Genomic DNA, 18,026 nt, shown 5'->3' with positions numbered 1-18,026 from the left:
CCACATTAACAGGAAATCATTCCACTAAAGTCATGAATAATGTAAGAATGCCCACTACTGCTATTATGATTTAATGTTTTATTGGTCAGTGATGTTTAAAAAGAAAATTAAACTTGAGGTCTAAAACTTTAAAGAGAGAAGAAAAACAAATTCTGTTTGCAGATTCTATTTTCAGGATATATACTTGGAAAAGAAACACAAGATAATTAACAGAAAAACTAAAACAATAACATAATTATGTAAGTTTGCAGGATATAAAATTAACATACAGAAATCAATAGACTTCAACTATGTCAACAAAAATCAGCTAGAATTTATAAAAGAAAGATTCCTTTTACAATACCATTGAAAAAGATAAAATATTCCCTTTGACACAGCCACAGACTGCATGTTTCATGATAGCAGGGCTGGAGGATGAGATACTTGGCTAATATGGTGGGGACATTAGTCATATACAGGAGGGTTAAACAAGTAAGTAAATACATTGAGGAGAATGGGAGCCAGGATTTGTAAGTGTTAGAAAAGGAAGTTACAAGTATAGAAACAAGGAAGTCTAGAATAAACTCTATTGAAATTGAAATAGGAAATGTCAGATTGAGTTTAGAAGTATCAGTGTGAACAGGTAGTTTTTAATAGAGGTAGATGAAAGGAGAGAGAGGGATAGACATAGAAACAGACATTAATGTGTGTGCATCTGTGTGTGTGTGTGTACACACATACATGTATTTCCTAGCTCTGTCCTTTGACAGGGCCTAAAGTAATGACACTCTGGAGCAGATTAACACCAAACTTTAGTTCTGAATTCTGACTTTTTAGTTTCTGAATTTTTAATTATTCACAACAGGAGGAAATGGGGGCCTCTTGGAGAAGTGGCTGATTCCAGAGCGGGGAAAATATAAAATGAACCAGAACATCTTGTGCCTCCAAATAAAGAAATGCTCAGGAATGATAGAAACCTGTTATAAGGACACAGGAGCTGGCTTGAATGATCTCTCCTACTGGCTGACCTGAGATAATTTTAGCATTAAAATGATTAATGATGGTAAATCAATTAGAAATGAATAGTCGTAATGAAGGAAATAGGAATTCATAATGATATAAATAACTATATAAATAAATGTTGGAGAAAGGAAAGCTCTACCTTACAATAGAATACCAAATAATATTAATTGTGAATAAGCACAAAATAATTATCCTTACAGTGAAGAAGTCATACTGACATTATCTTACAAGTGATGTAGACAGATATACAGAAAGATATCTTACTCAAGTTAATATCACCAGTAATGGGGCAAATTGATAAACATTACACGCCTCCTGATATGATGCACTAAGAAGAACATAGCACCACTTCTGTGGTAGTGCTGCAAAAGACACATAACCTTACCCAAATCAAGAGGAAACAATTACACACTCAAATTGGTCTGCTCATGTCAGAAGTATCAAGATCATAAAAGACAAGGAAAGACTGAGGAACTGTTCCATATAGAAGGACATGACAACCCAGTCCAACACAAAATCCGGGATTGGACTGTGGTCCCATAACAAACATTATTAGGACAACTGATGAATTTAAATGGGATCTCTAGATTATATGAGAGTATTATATCAAAATTTCTTGATTTTGATAGTTACACTGCAGTTATGTTGGAGAAAGCCATTGTTTTTAGGAAATACTCAGTGAAATGCTAAAAGAGTAATAAGGTATTACGTCTCCAACTTACTCTCAAAGGGTTCAGAATAAGAAATAATTGTATGTAGAAAGAATAAAGTAAATGTCAAATTTAACAATAGGGAAACCATTGCTGAATGAGGAGTGTCACACACGTCAGTGTGAAGAGACCACCAAACAGGCTTTGTGTGAGCAATAAAGCTGTTTATTTCACCTGGGTGCAGGTGAGCTGAGTCTGAAAAGAGAGTCAGCAAAGGCAGATATGGGTGGGGCTGTTCCATAGGATTTGGGTTGGTAGTGGAAAATTACAGTCAAAGGGGGTTTTTCTCTTACAGGCAGGGGTGAAGTTCACAAGGTGCTCAGTGGGGGAGCTTCTGAGCCAGGAGAAGGAATTTCACAAGGTTAATCGCTCAGTTAAGGTGGGGCAGGAACAAATCACAATGGTGGAATGTCATCAGAACCGGCCATTTTCACTTCTTTTGTGATTCTTCACTTGCTTCAGGCCATCTGAGTGTATACGTGCAGGTTACAGGGGATATGATGGCTTGGCTTGGGCTCAGAGGTCTGACGTTCCTGTCTTCTTATATTAATAAGAAAAATAACATAAAATAGTGTTGAACTGTTGGGGCAGGGAAAGTTTTGGGGGGGTGGTATGGAGAGATACTGGGCAATGTTTCTCAGGGCTGCTTTGAGTGGGATTGGGGGTGGCATGGGAACCTAGATTGGGAGAGTTAAACTGAAGAAAGATTTGGGGGTAAGGGGTGACATTGTGGGGTTGTTAGAAGGAGCATTTGTCATATAAAATGATTGTTGGTGGCCTGGATACAGTTTTGGATGAATTGAGAAACTAAACAGAAGACACAAGGTCTGAATAAGAGAAGGAGAAAAACAGGTATTAAAGGACTAAGAATTGGGAGGACCCAGGACATCCAATTAGAGGTGCCCAAGGGGTTCAGTGTAATTACTTGCTTGGTTGGTGGGTTTTGGGGCTCTACCCTTAAAGGAGTCCCTTTTTTTTTTAAGTTGGAGGCTGAGCTTGGTGAGATGTGTTTTTAAAAGACCATTAGTCCGTTCTACCTTTCCTAAAGATTGAGGACGGTAAGGAGTATGAAAGTTCTACTGAATACCAAGAGCCCAAGAAACTGCTTGGGTGATTTGACTAATAAAGGCCGGTCCGTTATCAGACTGCATAGAGGTGGGAAGGCCAAACCGAGGAATTATGACTGACAGAAGGAAAGAAATTACTTCAGTGGCCTTCTCACATCCTGTGGGAAAAGCCTCTACCCATCCAGTGAAAGTGTCTGCCTAGACCAAGAGGTAGTTTCCTGACTTGGGGCATGTGAGTAAAGCCAATTTTCCAGTCCTGAGCAGGGGCAAATCCCCAAGCTTGTTGTGTAGGGAAGGGAGGGGGCCTGAACAATCCCTGAGGAGTAGTAGAATAGCAGATGGAACACTGAGAAGTGATTTCCTTGAGGATAGATTTCCACAATGGAAAGGAAATGAGAGGTTCTAAGAGGCAGGTTAGCAGCTTGTAACTTACATGAAAGAAGTTATGAAATGATGACAGAATAGAATGGGCCTGTAAGGCTGGAAGGAGATATTTTCCTTAGTCCAATAACCATCTGCCTTGTGTGGGAAGAGTTTGATAGGTAGAAGTTTCAGTGGGGGAGTAGGTGAGAGTGACCGATGAGAAGGAGAAAAACTGCCGTGAGGGATAGAAGTTGGAATCTAGCTGCTTTTTTAGTTACCTTATCAGCATAAGCATTGTCCTGAGTGGTGGGATCTGATGCCTTTTGATGGCCCTTGCAGTGAATGACTCCAGCTTTCTTTGGAAGTAAAGCAGCCTTGAGAAGAGTTTTTATTAAAGAGACATTAATGATGGAAGACCCTTGGGTAGTGAAGAAACCTCTTTCAGCCCATATAACAGCAAGGTAGTGTAGGATATGGAAGGCATATTTAGAGTCAGTATAAATATTGACACGTAGTCCCTTTGCAAGAGTGACGGCTCGAGTTAAGGCAATGAGTTCAGCTTGCTGAGAGGTAGTGGAGTGGGGCAGAGTGGTCACCTTAATGATAGATGTGGAAGATACTATAGCATAGCCTGCCTTTGCTGGTGAGTGACGATTAGGCCTGGTAGAACTGCCATCAATAAACCAAGTGCGATAAGGGTGAGGAACAGAAAAGGAGGAAATATGGGGAAATGGAGTGAATGTCAGGTGTATCAGAGAGACACAGTCATGGGGGTCAGGTGTGGTATCCGGAATAATGTGGGAGGCCAGATTGAAGTCCAGGCCAGGAACAATGGTAATTGTAGGAGACTCAACAAAGAGTGAGTACAGCTGAAGAAGCCAGGGAGCAGAAAGTATATGTGTCAGGCGTGAGGAAGAAAATAGATTTTGGAAGTTATGAGAACTGTAGAGAGTGAGTTGAGCATAGTTTGTGTAGAGAGTGTAGAGAGTGAGTTGAGCATAGTTTGTGATTTTGAGGGCCTCTAAAAGTATTAAAGCAGCGGCGGCAGCCGCACACAGACCTAAGGGCTAGGCTAAAACAGTAAGAACAAGTTGTTTGGACAGAAAGGCTACAGGGTGCAGTCCCAGCTCTTGTGTAAAAAATCTAACCACATAGCCCTGCACTTCAGCTGTGTGTAATGAAAAAGGTTGGGATGAGTTAGGAAGAGCTAGTGTGGGAGCAGCTTTTAAAGTTGTTTTTAAGGAGCGGAAAGAGGAATGGGGAATGGATTTGAGACCTATGGAGTCAGCTAGGTTTATCTAGAATAGAATAATGTGTTGTGGAGGGAGGATAGGAGAGTATATGGGTTTGGCACCATGGGGTGGATAGGCAAGACAATTTGGTTGATAAAGCACAGATCCTGAACTAACCTGTAAGACTTGTCTGGTTTTTGGACAGGTAAAACGCAGGAATTGTAAGGAGAGTTTATAGGCTTTAAAAGGCCATGCTGTAACAGGTGAGTGATAACGGGCTTTAATCCTTTGAAAGTGTGGCGGGGTAAGGGTGATTAGGTTTTAATGGGATGGTAAGGGGTGCATGATCGGTCACCAAGGAGGGAGTAGAGGTGTCCCACACTTGTGGATTAAGGTGGGGAGATAAAGGGGAGGATGCGAAGGAGGCTTTGAACTGGGGAAAAGGGTAGCAATGAGGTGTGACTGTAGCCAAGGAATAGTAAGGGAAGCAGATAATTTAGTTAAAATGTCTTGACCTAATAAGGAAGTTGGACAGGTGAAGATAACTAAAAAAGAGTGCATAAAAGAATGTTGTCCAAGTTGGCACCAGAATTGGGGAGTTTTAAGAGGTTTAGAAGCCTGGCCCCACAACAGTTATGGAGGCAAGGGAAACAGGCCCTTGAAAAGAAGGTAATGTGGAGTGGGTAGCTTCTGTATTGATTAAGAAGGGGACAGACTTACCCTCCACTGTATGAGTTACCTGAAGCGTCTGTGATGGTCCCGTAGGCTTCCAAGGTGATCGGGCAGTGTCAGTCTTCAGCTACCAAGCTGAGAAGATCTGGAAAGGAGTCAGTCAGAGAGCCTTGGGCTGGGGTTCCAGGGACTCTGGGAGTGGCTGCCGGGTTGGACAGTCCAATTTCCAGTGGGGTCCCACACAGATGGGACATGGCTTAGGAGGAATTCCAGGCTGCGGGCATTCTTTGGCCCAGCGGCCAGATTTCCAGCACTTGAAGTAAGATCCTGGGGTAGGCAATCCTGAAGGAATGCCTGGCTGCTCTGGTTCAGGCCTTTGGAAGTTCTTGTGTGCCGGAGATGTGTCTGGGGTTTGTCTCACAGTGGAGGCAAGGAATTGCAACTCAGAAATACATTGCTACTTGGCTGCCTCTACTCTATTATTGTACACCTTGAAGATGAAGTTAATTAAGTCCTGTGTGGAGTTTGAGGGCTGGAATTTGATTTTTAGAGTTTTATTTAACGTCGGGAGTGGACTGGGTAATAAAATGCATATTGAAAATAAGACGGCCTTCTGACCTTTCTAGGTCTAGGGTGGTAAACGTCTAAGGGTTGTTGCCAAATGGGCCATGAACTGGGTTGAGTTTTTATATTTGATGAAAAAGAACCTAAATGCTAACTGATTTGGGAGAGGTCAGATAAAGAAAAAGAAGCATTAACTTGGCTATGGCTTCAGCTCCAGTCACCTCTTTAAGAGGAAATTGTTGGGCAGGTGGGGGAGGGCTAGTCGTGGAAAGAAACTGTAAGCTGGACGGAGTGTGAGGAGGGGGTGATAAAAGGATTATAGGGTGGCGGAGTGGAGGCTGAGGAGAAATTGGGGCCTGGCTCAGCCTGGCGAGGAGCAGCCTGGGGAGGAGGGGAGAGGTCAGATGATTCTGTAGAAAAGGAGGATTCAAAGGACTCAGAGTTTGGGGTGGAGACTGAAGGAACAGGCAGGAGAGAAAGAAGAAAGTTTTGTGACAAGTCGCATTGGGAGCAGAGACTAGGGAAGGATCAATGTGTAAAAGAATGCCTGAACATCAGACACCTCAGACCATTTGCCCATTTTTCGACAAAAATTATCTAGATCTTGTAGGATAGACAAATCAAAAGTTCCATCCTCTGGCCACTTGGAACTACTGTCGAGTTTGTATTGGGGCCAAGCGGTATTGCAGGAGAAAATAAGACACTTAGATTTTAGGTCAGGCGAGAGTTGAAGAGGTTTTAAGTTCTTGAGAACACAAGCTAAGGGAGAAGGAGGAATGGAGAGTGGAAGTTTGCCCATAGTGAAGGAGGCAAGTTTAAAGAGAAGGGTAGAGACATGGAGAAGGGGGGCGGGGAGCAGCCCTGGGCTGCAATGTGGGTGAGCAACCAAAGCAGGGGGTCCCCGCAATTGACTTGCCACTAAGGGAATGTGGGTGAATGACCAAGGCAGGCATCTCTGCAGTGATCGGACATCAGTAGAACGTGGCTGAACAATCAGGCAGGCATCCCCGCAGTGATTAAACACCAAGGGAAGACTGTCTTCCCCAGTCTGTGACTGGCGCTGGAGTTTTGGGTCCACAGATAAAATGTATCTCCTCTGTCTCTACTAGAGAGGAAAAATAACTGGAATTGGAAGGACAGGGAAATTGAAGGGTAGCGAGAGAGGGAGATTGAAGGGTAGCAAAAGAGACTGGAGAAGACAGTGAAAAGACCTTTACCCGATTTGAAATTGGTGAGATGTTCCTTGGACTGGTTGGTCTGAGGCCCGAGGTCGTAGGTGGATCTCTTCACTGAGTGAGGGTGAGGACAGGGGACTGGTCTCCCGAAGGAGTCCCTCTGACCCGGGTCTTCCGCACCACATATCATGCGTGTCTGTGTGAAGAGACCACCAAACAGGCTTTGTGCGAGCAACAAGGCTGTTTACTTGCAACCAGTCTGCATCTGGGTGCAGGCGGGCTGAGTCTGAAAAGAGAGTCAGTGAAGGGAGATGGGGTGGGGCTGTTTTATAGGATTTGGGCGAGTAGTGGAAAACTACAGTCAAAGGGGGTTTTCCTCTTATAGGCAGGGGCGAAGTGCACAAGGTGTTCAGTGGGGGAGCTTCTGAGCCAGGAGAAGGAATTTCACAAGGTTAATCGCTCAGTTAAGGTGGGGCAGGAACAAATCACAATGGTGGAACATCATCAGAACCCGTCATTTTCACTTCTTTTGTGATTCTTCACTTGCTTCAGGCCCTCTGGATGTATACGTGCAGGTCACAGGGGATATGGTGGCTTGGCTTGGGCTCAGAGGCCTGACAAGGAGAATTTGGGAGATCTTTGCAATAACCTTGCAACTTTTCTGTAAGTTTGAAATTATTTCAAACTAAAAGAATACAAACACCTAGGTAAAGTTTAGTAAAAATGTGCAAAATCTTTAGGGCAAAAACTTAAAAATACTAGAAAGGTACATAAGAGGCCTCAAAGAAATGAAAAGCCTGCTATATACTCGAATAAAGATTCACCATAGAGATGACTACTCACCCTAAGTTAACATATATTTAAAACAATTCCAATTTTATATATAAATTAATATAAGCCAGTATTTATATGTAAATATAAAACTGATGTGTTTAATTTGGAAATGAGACAAGTTGACTGCCAATTTTTTTTTTTTTTTTTAGAGACAAGGTCTCACTCACTCTGTCACCCAAGCTGGAGTGCAGTGGTGCGATCTCAGCTCACTGCAACCTCTGCCTCCCAGGTTCAAGTGATTCTCCTGTGTCAGCCTCCTGAGTAGCTGGGATTACAGGTCCACATTATCACACCCAGCTCATTTTTGTATTTTTAGTGGAGATGGTGTTTCATCACGTTGGCCAGGCTGGTCTCAAACTCCTGACCTCAACTGATCACCCACCTCGGCCTCCCAAAGTGCTGAGATTACCAGTGTGAGCCACTGCTCCTAGCCATAAAATTTATATTAAATAATTTATTTGTTTAAAAAGATCAGGAAAGTTCAGAAAGAGACAAGCAATGAGTGAGCACTAGCTCTATCAGGTATTAATATGTTCTATAAAGCCTAGATAATAAAAATATTGTGGCATGATGTATGAATAGACAGACCATTTAAAGAAAATAGGTCAACCATGGTGACTCACCTCTGTTATCCCAGCACTCTGGGAGACTGTGGTGGGCAGGTTACTTGAGGCCAGGAGTTTGAGACCAGCCTGGCCAACATGGTGAAACCCTGTCTATACTAAAAATACAATACAGGAATGGTGGTGGGCCCCTGTAATCCCAGCTACTCAGGAGGCTGAGGCATGAGAATTGCTTGAATCTGGGAGGCAGAGGTTGCGGTGAGCCAAGATCGTGCCACTGCACTCCAGCCTTGGTGGAAGAGTGAGGTTCTGTCTCAAAATAAAAATAAAAATAAACAGAATAGAAGTCCAAGAAGTCCATCACAAGCACATATGGGAATTCTGTCCGCAATAAAGATGGTGTCTTGAGTCAGTGGAGAAAAGATGGACTGTCTTTTTTTTCTTTCTTTTGTTTTTGGAGACAGGGTCTACCTCTGTTGCCTAGGCTGGAGTGCACTGACACAATCTCAGCTCTGTGCAACCTCTGCCTCCTGGGTTCAAGTGATTCTCCCACCTCAGCCTCCCAAGTAGCTGGGACTATAGGCACACGCCACTACACCTGGCTAATTTTTACATTTTCTGTAGAGACAGGGTTTAGCTGTGTTGCCCAGGGTCGTCTCAAACTCCTGAGCTTGAGATCCTCCTGCCTCAGCCTCCCAAAGTGCTGGGATTACAGGCACGAGCCACTGCACCTGGCCAAAAAAGATGGACTGTTTAATAAAAGTATTCTGGAAAACTTGTGTGACCAACTACCAAAATTAGATCTAGACCTCACATCACTTACTAGTGTATTAGTCTGTTCTCACATTGCTATAAAGAAATACCTGAGACTGAGTAGTTAAAAAAGAAAAGGTTTAATTGGCTTACAGTTCCTCGGGCTGTACAGGAAGCATGATGCTGGCAACTACTCAGCTTCTGGAGAGGCCTCAGGAAACATACAATCATGGTAGAGGCAAAGGGGAAGCAGGGATGTCTTACATGGGTAGAGCAAGAGCAAGAGAGAGACTGGGTTGGGGGGCGGGTTACATACTTTTAAACAACCAGATCTCATGATAGCTCACTCACTTACTGTCATAAGAACAGCACCATGAGAATGGTGCTAAACCATTTACAGAGGATCCACCCCTATGATTCAATCACCTCCCACCAGGCCCCGCCCCAACTCTGGGGATTACAATTAAACATGAGATTTGGGTGGGGACATAGATTCAAACCATGTCAATTAGGATAGGTTGTCAATGCATCAAAGACTTCAACGTCAAAAATGAAGTCATAAGAAGTACCAGAAGAGAACAGTAAATTCCTTTATAACATCATAGTAGAAAAGTCTTCCTAAAGCCATAAATAAAACAATTGATGCTTTCAACTACAAAAACAAGGAACATGTTTTCATAGAAAGAAAATTAACAATATAAATAAAGATTAACGAGAAATAACAAACTGGAAGAGAGGATTTGTACCTCATATTACAGCAAAGGGTGAATCCCTCTAGTGTAAAAAGAGTTTCTGGAATTTGACAAGGAAAAGATCAACAGATGAATGATTAGCTGACAGACATAGAAATATGAATGATTCTTAAATATATAAAATTGCTAATTAAAACTACCTTTCAATACCATTTTCCATTATGGCCAAAATCCAAACATTTGACAAATATAATTGGTGAAGCATGAGGACCATGGAGAAATGCCTAGGCACTCTTGGATATTGCTGGTGGAAGTACAAGCTTTAGGGAAAATAATATGGGAACATCTATTAAAATTACAAAATCGCTGGTATGATTCTGTACTGCACGGTTGTTCTCTTGAGCCGTGGTCATTGATCTCCGTCCGCCTTCTCTCCCACCTAAGTGTGTGCCGCCACCTGATGGAAGATTTGATGGACAGGGACATGAGTCCCCTGAGGCCCCAGAACTATCTTTTCAGTTGTGAACTAAAGGCTGACAAAGATGATCACTTTAAGGTGGATAATGATGAAAATGAGCACCAGTTATCTTTAAGAATGGTCAGTTTAGGGGCTGGTGCAAAGGATGAATTGCAAATTATTGAAGCAGAGGCAATGAATTACGAAGGCAGTCCAATTAAAGTAACACTGGCAACTTTGAAAATGTCTGTATAGCCAACAGTTTCCCTTGGAGCTTTGAAATAACACACCCAGTGGTCTTACGGTTGACGTGTGGTTCAGGGCCAGTGCATATTAGTGGACAGCACTTAGTAGCTGTGGTAGAAGATACAGAGTCAGAAGATGAAGAGGAGGAGGATGTGAAACTATTAAGTACACCTGAAAAGCAGTCTGCTACTGGAGGTGGTAGGAAGATTCCACAGAAAAAAGTGAAACTTGCTGCTGATGAAGATGATGATGATAAAGATGATGATGATTTTGATGATGAGGAATCTGAAGAAAAAGCACCAGTGAAGCAATCTATACGAGATACTCCAGCCAAAAAAGGACAAAAGTCAAATCAGAATGGAAAAGACTCAAAACCATCATCAACACCAAGATCAAAAGGACAAGAATCCTTCAAAAAAAACAGGAAAAAACTCCTAAAACACCAAAAGGACCTAGTTCTGTAGAGGACATCAGAGCAAAAATGGAAGCAAGTATAGAAAAAGTTCATTGAACAGTCCTGGGCACTACTGGTAAATTAAGCCCAAAGATGGGGAGAAAGGAAAAGGAGAGACAAATATAGTCCATACTCAGTGTCAACAATCCAGACTGAAGTCTTCTATTTTAATCCCAATCCACTTTTCTGATTTGCTGCCCATGCCTCTTCAGGTTGGAAACAATCTCACTCTCAGTTCCCTAAAGCACTTTCTTCTGACTACTGTGATTTGGTGAACCTTGCCCTTTGCTTTCTATTACTTGCACATTTGCCTCACCTCTGACCATGTTTTTTGTTTGCTTGTTTGTTTGTTTTGTTGTTTTGTTTTTGAGACGTAGTCTCCCTGTCTCCCAGGCTGGAGTGCAGTGTCAGGATCTTGGCTCACTGCAAGCTCTGCCTCCCGGGTTCACACCATTCTCCTGCCTCGGCCTCGCAAGTAGCTGGGACTACAGGTGCCCGTCTGCACACCTGGCTAGTTTTTTGTATTTTAGTAGAGACAGGGTTTCACCCTGTTAGCCAGGATGGTCTCGATCTCCTGACCTCGTGATCCACCCACCTCGGCCTCCCAAAGTGCTGGGATTACAGGCATGAGCCACCGCGCCCAGACCTCTGACCATGTTTTAAACTACCTTTGCATCTCCTTAGCTGCTCAATAAATATTTGAATGAATAAAAAAAAAATTACAAAATTATTTACCCTGTGATCCAATAATCCTACTTCTGGAGATTTATTTATATAGACATATGAACAAGTTTATTCATTGCAGCATTTTGGTAAGAGCAAAATGAGAGCAGGTCAAGTCTCCATTAATAAGAACTGGTTAGATGGTGATATATCCATATCATAAAACACTATGTACATGAGAAGAAATAAAAAACAAGCCTTTTAGTGTTACTGATAAAGCTGCATAATATATTTTTAAATTAAAAGCAAGATGTAAGATGATAATGAATGCAACTGAGTATGTTACAATATGCTTCCTTTTGTGAAGGAAAGAGGGGAAATAAAAACATGTATTCATAATTTTTGTACTTGCATAACTCCAGAAAGGAAAAAAAAAAAATAAAAGTCATTATCTGTGGTAAGGAAAAGAGACAGAGCAAGAAAAGGAATGAGAGTTTTCACTGCATACCATTTATATTTGATTTTATGTCAAAGTATTGCTTGCTCAAAAAGAATAGAATGTAATAGTAACAAATATTGAAACGTGAAGTTAAGCCTCAATCTGCACAAGCCTGCCTTAAAGCGCCTTTAATCCACTTCCCTAACTGTTCCTTGCTCCCGTGTATCACACTACTTGCCTTCCCTTTCATCCAGTTTTCTCAAGCTAACTGAATCATGGTAAACATGCTTTTAACTGTGCCAGGAATTCACTTTTCTCCAGCCACTTTCTAAAGTTGAAAGTAGAGGGCAGCAGGCCGGGCATGGTGGCTCATGCCTGTAATCTCAGCACTTTGGGAGACTGAGGTGGTTGGATCACCTGAGGTCAGGAATTCAAGACCAGCCTGGCCAACATAGTGAAACCCCATCTCTACTAAAAATACAAAAATTAGCAGGCATGGTGGCAGGCGCCTGTAGTTCCAGCTACTCGGGAGACTGAGGCAGAAGAATTGCTTGAACCTGGGAGGCAGAGGTTGCAGTGAGCCAAGACCATACCACTGCACTCCAGCCTGAGTGACAGAGCAAGACTCTGTTTAAAAAAAAAAAAAAAAAGGCAGAGAGCAGCCAACAGGGCCATGAGGGAAAAAGACTAAAATGCGCCCGTTTAAGTTATGCCCCTCTGGTAAATGTTCCCGTGACACTACACTTCTCCTTCATAACACCCATCACTGTTGTAATTACTGTCCTCATGGTTCAGAAAAACTCATCTCTTTTTGTTATTTATTGAGAGTATTATATTTATTTAAAATTTATTGAGAGTATTTATTGAGAGTATTATAATCCAAAATTATAAAAGTTATTGAGAGTATTATAATCCAAAATTTATTGAGTATTAAATTTTTGAGCTAAAATTTATTGAGAGTATTATAATCCAAAAACTGTGAAGTGTTTTACATAGACTAAAATCTAAAATCTCACAACTAACCTATTTACTATGATTATTTATTTAAAGATTAGGAGATTGATACCCAGAAAGAGTAAGTAACTTGGCGGAGGGTCACGTAGCCAAATGACAGGGCAGAACCTACGTCCTTAATCCTTACGCTCTGCCACCTGGGATAGTGATGGTGGCAGGAAATACCCTACTTTCACTTTCATTATTTTAAATATTTAAACAACTTATTTTATCTAATCCATTAAAAAAAGAAAATTAGTGTCTAAGGCATTACTTGGTACAAATATTAGAATAGTGTAATTGAGAAAAAGAAGTTACATGAGAAATATAATGTGGTGCCTGAATTAGGCCATTCTTGCATTGCTATAAATAAATGCCTGAGACTGGGTAATTTATAAGAAAAGAGGTTTGGCTGGCTCACAGCTCTGCAGGCTTTACAGGAAGCACGGTGCAGGCATGTGTTCAGCTTCTAAGGAGGCCTCCAGAAGCTTACAATCATGGCAGAAGAGGGAGCAGGCCCTTCACGTAGTGAAAGCAGAAGCAAGTGAGAGAGTGTTGGGGAGGTGCCACACACTTTTAAATGAACAGCTCTTGTGTGAACTCAGAGCAACAGCTCACTTATCACCAAGACGATGGTCCAAACCATTCATGAGGGATCCATCCCCATGATCCAAACACCTCCTATCAGGCCTCACCTCCAACATTGGTGACTACATTTTAACATAAGATTTGTGTGGGGACAAATACCCAAACTATGTCAGTGCCCTATGCTGAAAAGGAAATAGTTAAGTGTATACTTATTCCTTTCCTTCACATAAATCTGATCATGGCCAGGTGTGGTGGGTCACGCCTGTAATCCCAGCACTTTGGGAGGCCAAGGGAGGCAGATCACGAGGTCAGGAGTTCGAGACCACCTGACCAACATGGTGAAACCCCATCTCTACTAAAAATACAAAAATTAGCCAGGCGTGGTGGTGGTGCCTGTAATCCCAGATACTCAGGATGCTGAGGCAGGAGAATCACTGGAACTCGGGAGGTGGGTTGCAGTGAGCCAAGATCGTGCCACTGCACACCAGCCTGGGTGACAGAGCGAGACTCCATCTCAAAAAAAAAAAAATTCTGATCATAAAATAAATCTTATTCCCATATTCAGCAAGCATATATTTCATCACCCACTATATCCTTAGCATCATGCCAGGAACACTGGGGAAAAGCAAAAACATACATAGACCCAAGATTTGATATTACAGTCTGGTATTGAAGAGATCACACAATACTAAATTGAACTTAAGATTTTTATAGATACTTATTTAAGTTTAAATTCACAGGATCTGGCAACCAAGCTAACACCCTCCAGGCAGGAAAATGTGAATAGTCCAAGAAAATAGACATAAAGATACTGATGATGGATGCCCCCCAGTAAAACAGTAGAATAACTGACAGTGAAGCTTTCATTCTTAAAGGTCCGTCCACATGTGCAGAGTTAGCAATCAGCTTTTAATGCCTTACTTTGTGTGTGTGTGTGTGTGTGTGTGTGTGTGTGTGTGTGTGTGTGTGATGGAGTCTCGCCCTGTCGCCCAGGTTGAAGTGCAATGGTGTGATCTTGGCTCACTGCGACCTCAGCCTCCTGGATTCAAACGATTCTCCTGCCTCAGCCGCCTGAGTAGCTGAGTTTACAGGTGCTGCCACCATGCCCAGGTAATTTTTGTATTTTTAGTAGAGATAGGGTTTCACCATTTTGGCCAGTCTGGTCTCAAACTCCTAACCTTGTGATCTGCCTGCCTCGGCCTCCCAAAGTGCTGGGATTACAGGCATGAGTCACCATGCCCGGCCCACCTTACTCTTAAATAGAAGCAACCAGCCTAATTTATTTCTGAGTAAAGGCTTTAATATTAAAGAGGAAGATTTTTTAAAATCTTAACCATCCTTGGAGATATGTAAAAGGAATGTTGACTATGTGAAACAAACATAGTATTTTTTTAATCTAGGAAATAGTAAAGAGCTCTTGGAAGTTAACACTATAATATAAATAAATAATTTGTTAGAAAAATTGATACATAAAGGTAAGGAAATACCTCAGAAAGTAGAGGAAAAGTAAAAGAAATTGAAAATAACAAAAACAAGACAATCGGAGGATCAATCTGAGAAGTCCAACATCTAACTAACAGAAGTTCCAGGAAGAGAAAATATGAAAAACAGAAGAAAATTATTAAAGAACCATTTAAGAAACAAATGTTTTCCGTTTGAAAGGATGTAGTGATTGCCCAAACAATGAATGAAAACAGACTATGAGAAAGTATATAATCATGAAAGTTTGAAATAGTGGAGACAATAGCAAAGTCCTAAAAGTTTCCAGAATTTAAAAGCAAAAACAAGTCACATACAAAAGATAAGAACACTAAAAGACAGTGGAGAGCATTGCTTCCAAAATTCTAAGCAAAAATCACTTTCAACTTAGAATTCTATACCCAGACAAACTATTGATTGTATGTGCAAGTTGACTAAAGACCTTTTCAGACATGTCTGGTCTCAAAAATTTATATCTGTGTACCCTTTTCAGGAAGTTACTTGAGGGGGTTCATTCCACCAAAGCAAGAACATAATCTAAGAAAGAAGAAAACAGGAACTAGGCAATAAACAGGACTCAATAAAGAAACAAGGGGAATCCCCAAAGACGATGGCAAATAAAGACCATGAGCTGTCAGTTGTGCACCAGTACAGATTAGAGCAGGTCCAAAGACTGAAGATAAAACTAATGAATCCCTGTGTTTGAGTGGACTGAAAGAATATTTCCAGAACTTGAAGCAAGTTGGGGGTTAACTTAATGATGAGTATAGAGAAAACAAAGCAAATGAAACAAAAAGTTTATTAACTTTAGGAGAAACAAAAAGTTGGGCAACAAAAGGAAAGCAAACATTGCATAAGGAACGGAACAATCCCAAACGGCTTTACATAGATGTAATACTGTAACATCATATATTGATCTAATCAAAGTTATAACTTAACTATGATGGAAAGATGGAGGGGAATTGTGACCAGATGTACTGGGGACAGGAGTGGAAAAAAAGTAAATCCTCATTTTCCAAAGAGGAATGTCAATAGATAATGCTGAAAACTATACTAATAGTAATAATAATAATGATGAAGGAGTCATATAAGCATGCTATATTTAGAGGTATGAAGTTAAGTATCAAAACCAACAGCACAAAGGAGTTGAGCATGGTTGGGAGTATAGAGAAAACAAAGCAAATGAAACAAAAAGTTTATTAACCTTAGGAGAAACAGACTCTAAGAATTGGTGTGGCACCCTAGAGGTGTGTAGCTATTTGGAGTGTAGCTATTTGACTCTTTAACTGATATTCACGTACAACTGATGAAAATTAAAACTAAATTTAAAGAATTAAAAGAGGAAAATGTATGTATGGGTATGTTTTTTAAAGCAAACAATATCAAAAACCTTAAATTTTTTTTATTACCTTGATATATGTGAATCAACTCACGTGAAATTTATACTTTCCTTATAAAGAATATTGAAATAATACAAGCTCCCATGAAAGGGGAAAACTGAAAAGATGAAACAAGCCACACATTCAGCTAAGGAAAGCAGAAGCAGTTGAGAAGGACTAAACTAAAGCAAGACAGCTTCCTGAATACTGCTGAATAGGGCATCAAATTACAAAGAGGGAAAACCTAAAGGTCTATGGAATAATAGAGTGCAGCCAGGAGAAATTTAAACAGAAGGGAGAAAAAAACTTGACAGAATAATGGCAACCAATGCCAGAAGCACATCCCCTCACAGAGGGGTCAAGTTACAGAATTTCCCTGACTGAAGAACTGGAAGTAGATTTTCCCACTTTCAGAAATGGTGAACCGTATTAGAACATATTTTACAGTCAGTCTGAGCAAACATTTGTCCAACGTTGAGTAATCTTTACTTTAAGGCCTTAAGAAATTTTAATTCTGCCACAAAACAATCTGAAGAATAAATTGTTTAAAAAGAAAGAAGAATAACCTGCCTTCTCTCATATTCAAGTGAATGTTGTGACAAGGGTCGTGCTAGTCTACTATGGTAGATGGTCTATTATTAAGTGTCTACTGGCATATATCTTTCCATAATTATCTCATAATTTCCTGCTCTTTTAAGTTGAGCTAGGATAAACCCACGGCTAGGACAATTCTGTTTCTGAATATAGAGTCAATTGAATGTAGGCTTGAGTATGCAATTAGTGGATTGTTCAGGATTTTCCCTGCTGGCTCTCTTGCCACTATGTTTTGGCCATTCTGGTACTCAGTACCTCTGCCAGGGTGGTAGGAGAGAAAATAATGCAGATACATTCAACAATTTGTTTTTCTGTTTTCTAACAGGACTAATCTCCAGTGTTGGCTTTAATTAGAGTTGAAGACTACTTATAGGTTTCATTTATTTGAACTCTCCCCCATCTTCTTTTATAGATTCCTCCTTAGGGACAAAAATTCAATTTTAAAGTTTTATGTTTTTTTCTTTTCTTTTTGAGACAGAATCTCTCACTGTCGCCCAGGCTGGAGTGCAATGGTGCGATCGCGCCACACTCCAACCTCCACCTCCCGGGTTCAATCGATTCTCCTGCCTCAGCCTCCCAAGTAGCTGGGACTGCCACCATGCCCAGCTAATTTTTGTATTTTACTTGAGACAGCGTTTCTCCATGTTGGCCAGGCTGGTCTCGAACTCCTGACCTCAAATGATTCGCCAGCCTCAGCCTCCCAAACTGCTGGGATTACAGGCGTAAGCTACCGCAACCAGCAAATTCTAACTCACAAGTTCAGGCATTAGTGTGAACAGCAGGAAGTCCTCATTGGGATTTTATTTGTACAAAGCTTCAAAGACTTCCTGGGCGGGACGCGGTGGCTCACACCTATAATCCCAGCAGGCCGAGGGGAGCAGATCAATTGAGGTCAGCAGATCAAGACCAGCCTGAGCAACATGGTGAAATCCCGTCTTTATCAAAAAGACAAAAATTAGCCAGGCGTGGTGGCACATGCCTGTAATCCCAGTTATTTGGGAGGTTAAAGTAGGAGAATTGCTTGATCCCAGGAGGTGGAGGGTGCCATGAGCCGAGATCAGGCCACTGTACTCCAGCCTGGGCGATAAAGCGAAACCCTGTCTCAAA

General features: G+C 41.3%; 1 pseudogene; it reads left to right on the top strand.

Annotated features, from left to right (window-relative positions):
• Positions 1-10,087: 10,087 nt before the first annotated feature.
• On the top strand, positions 10,088-10,841 carry LOC111524872 (annotated as a pseudogene).
• Positions 10,842-18,026: the final 7,185 nt, after the last annotated feature.

The sequence above is a fragment of the Piliocolobus tephrosceles genome, chromosome 7, assembly GCF_002776525.5.
Source record: "Piliocolobus tephrosceles isolate RC106 chromosome 7, ASM277652v3, whole genome shotgun sequence".
Taxonomy (NCBI): Eukaryota; Metazoa; Chordata; class Mammalia; order Primates; family Cercopithecidae; genus Piliocolobus; species Piliocolobus tephrosceles.
This window is presented reverse-complemented; position numbering and strand designations above follow the sequence as displayed.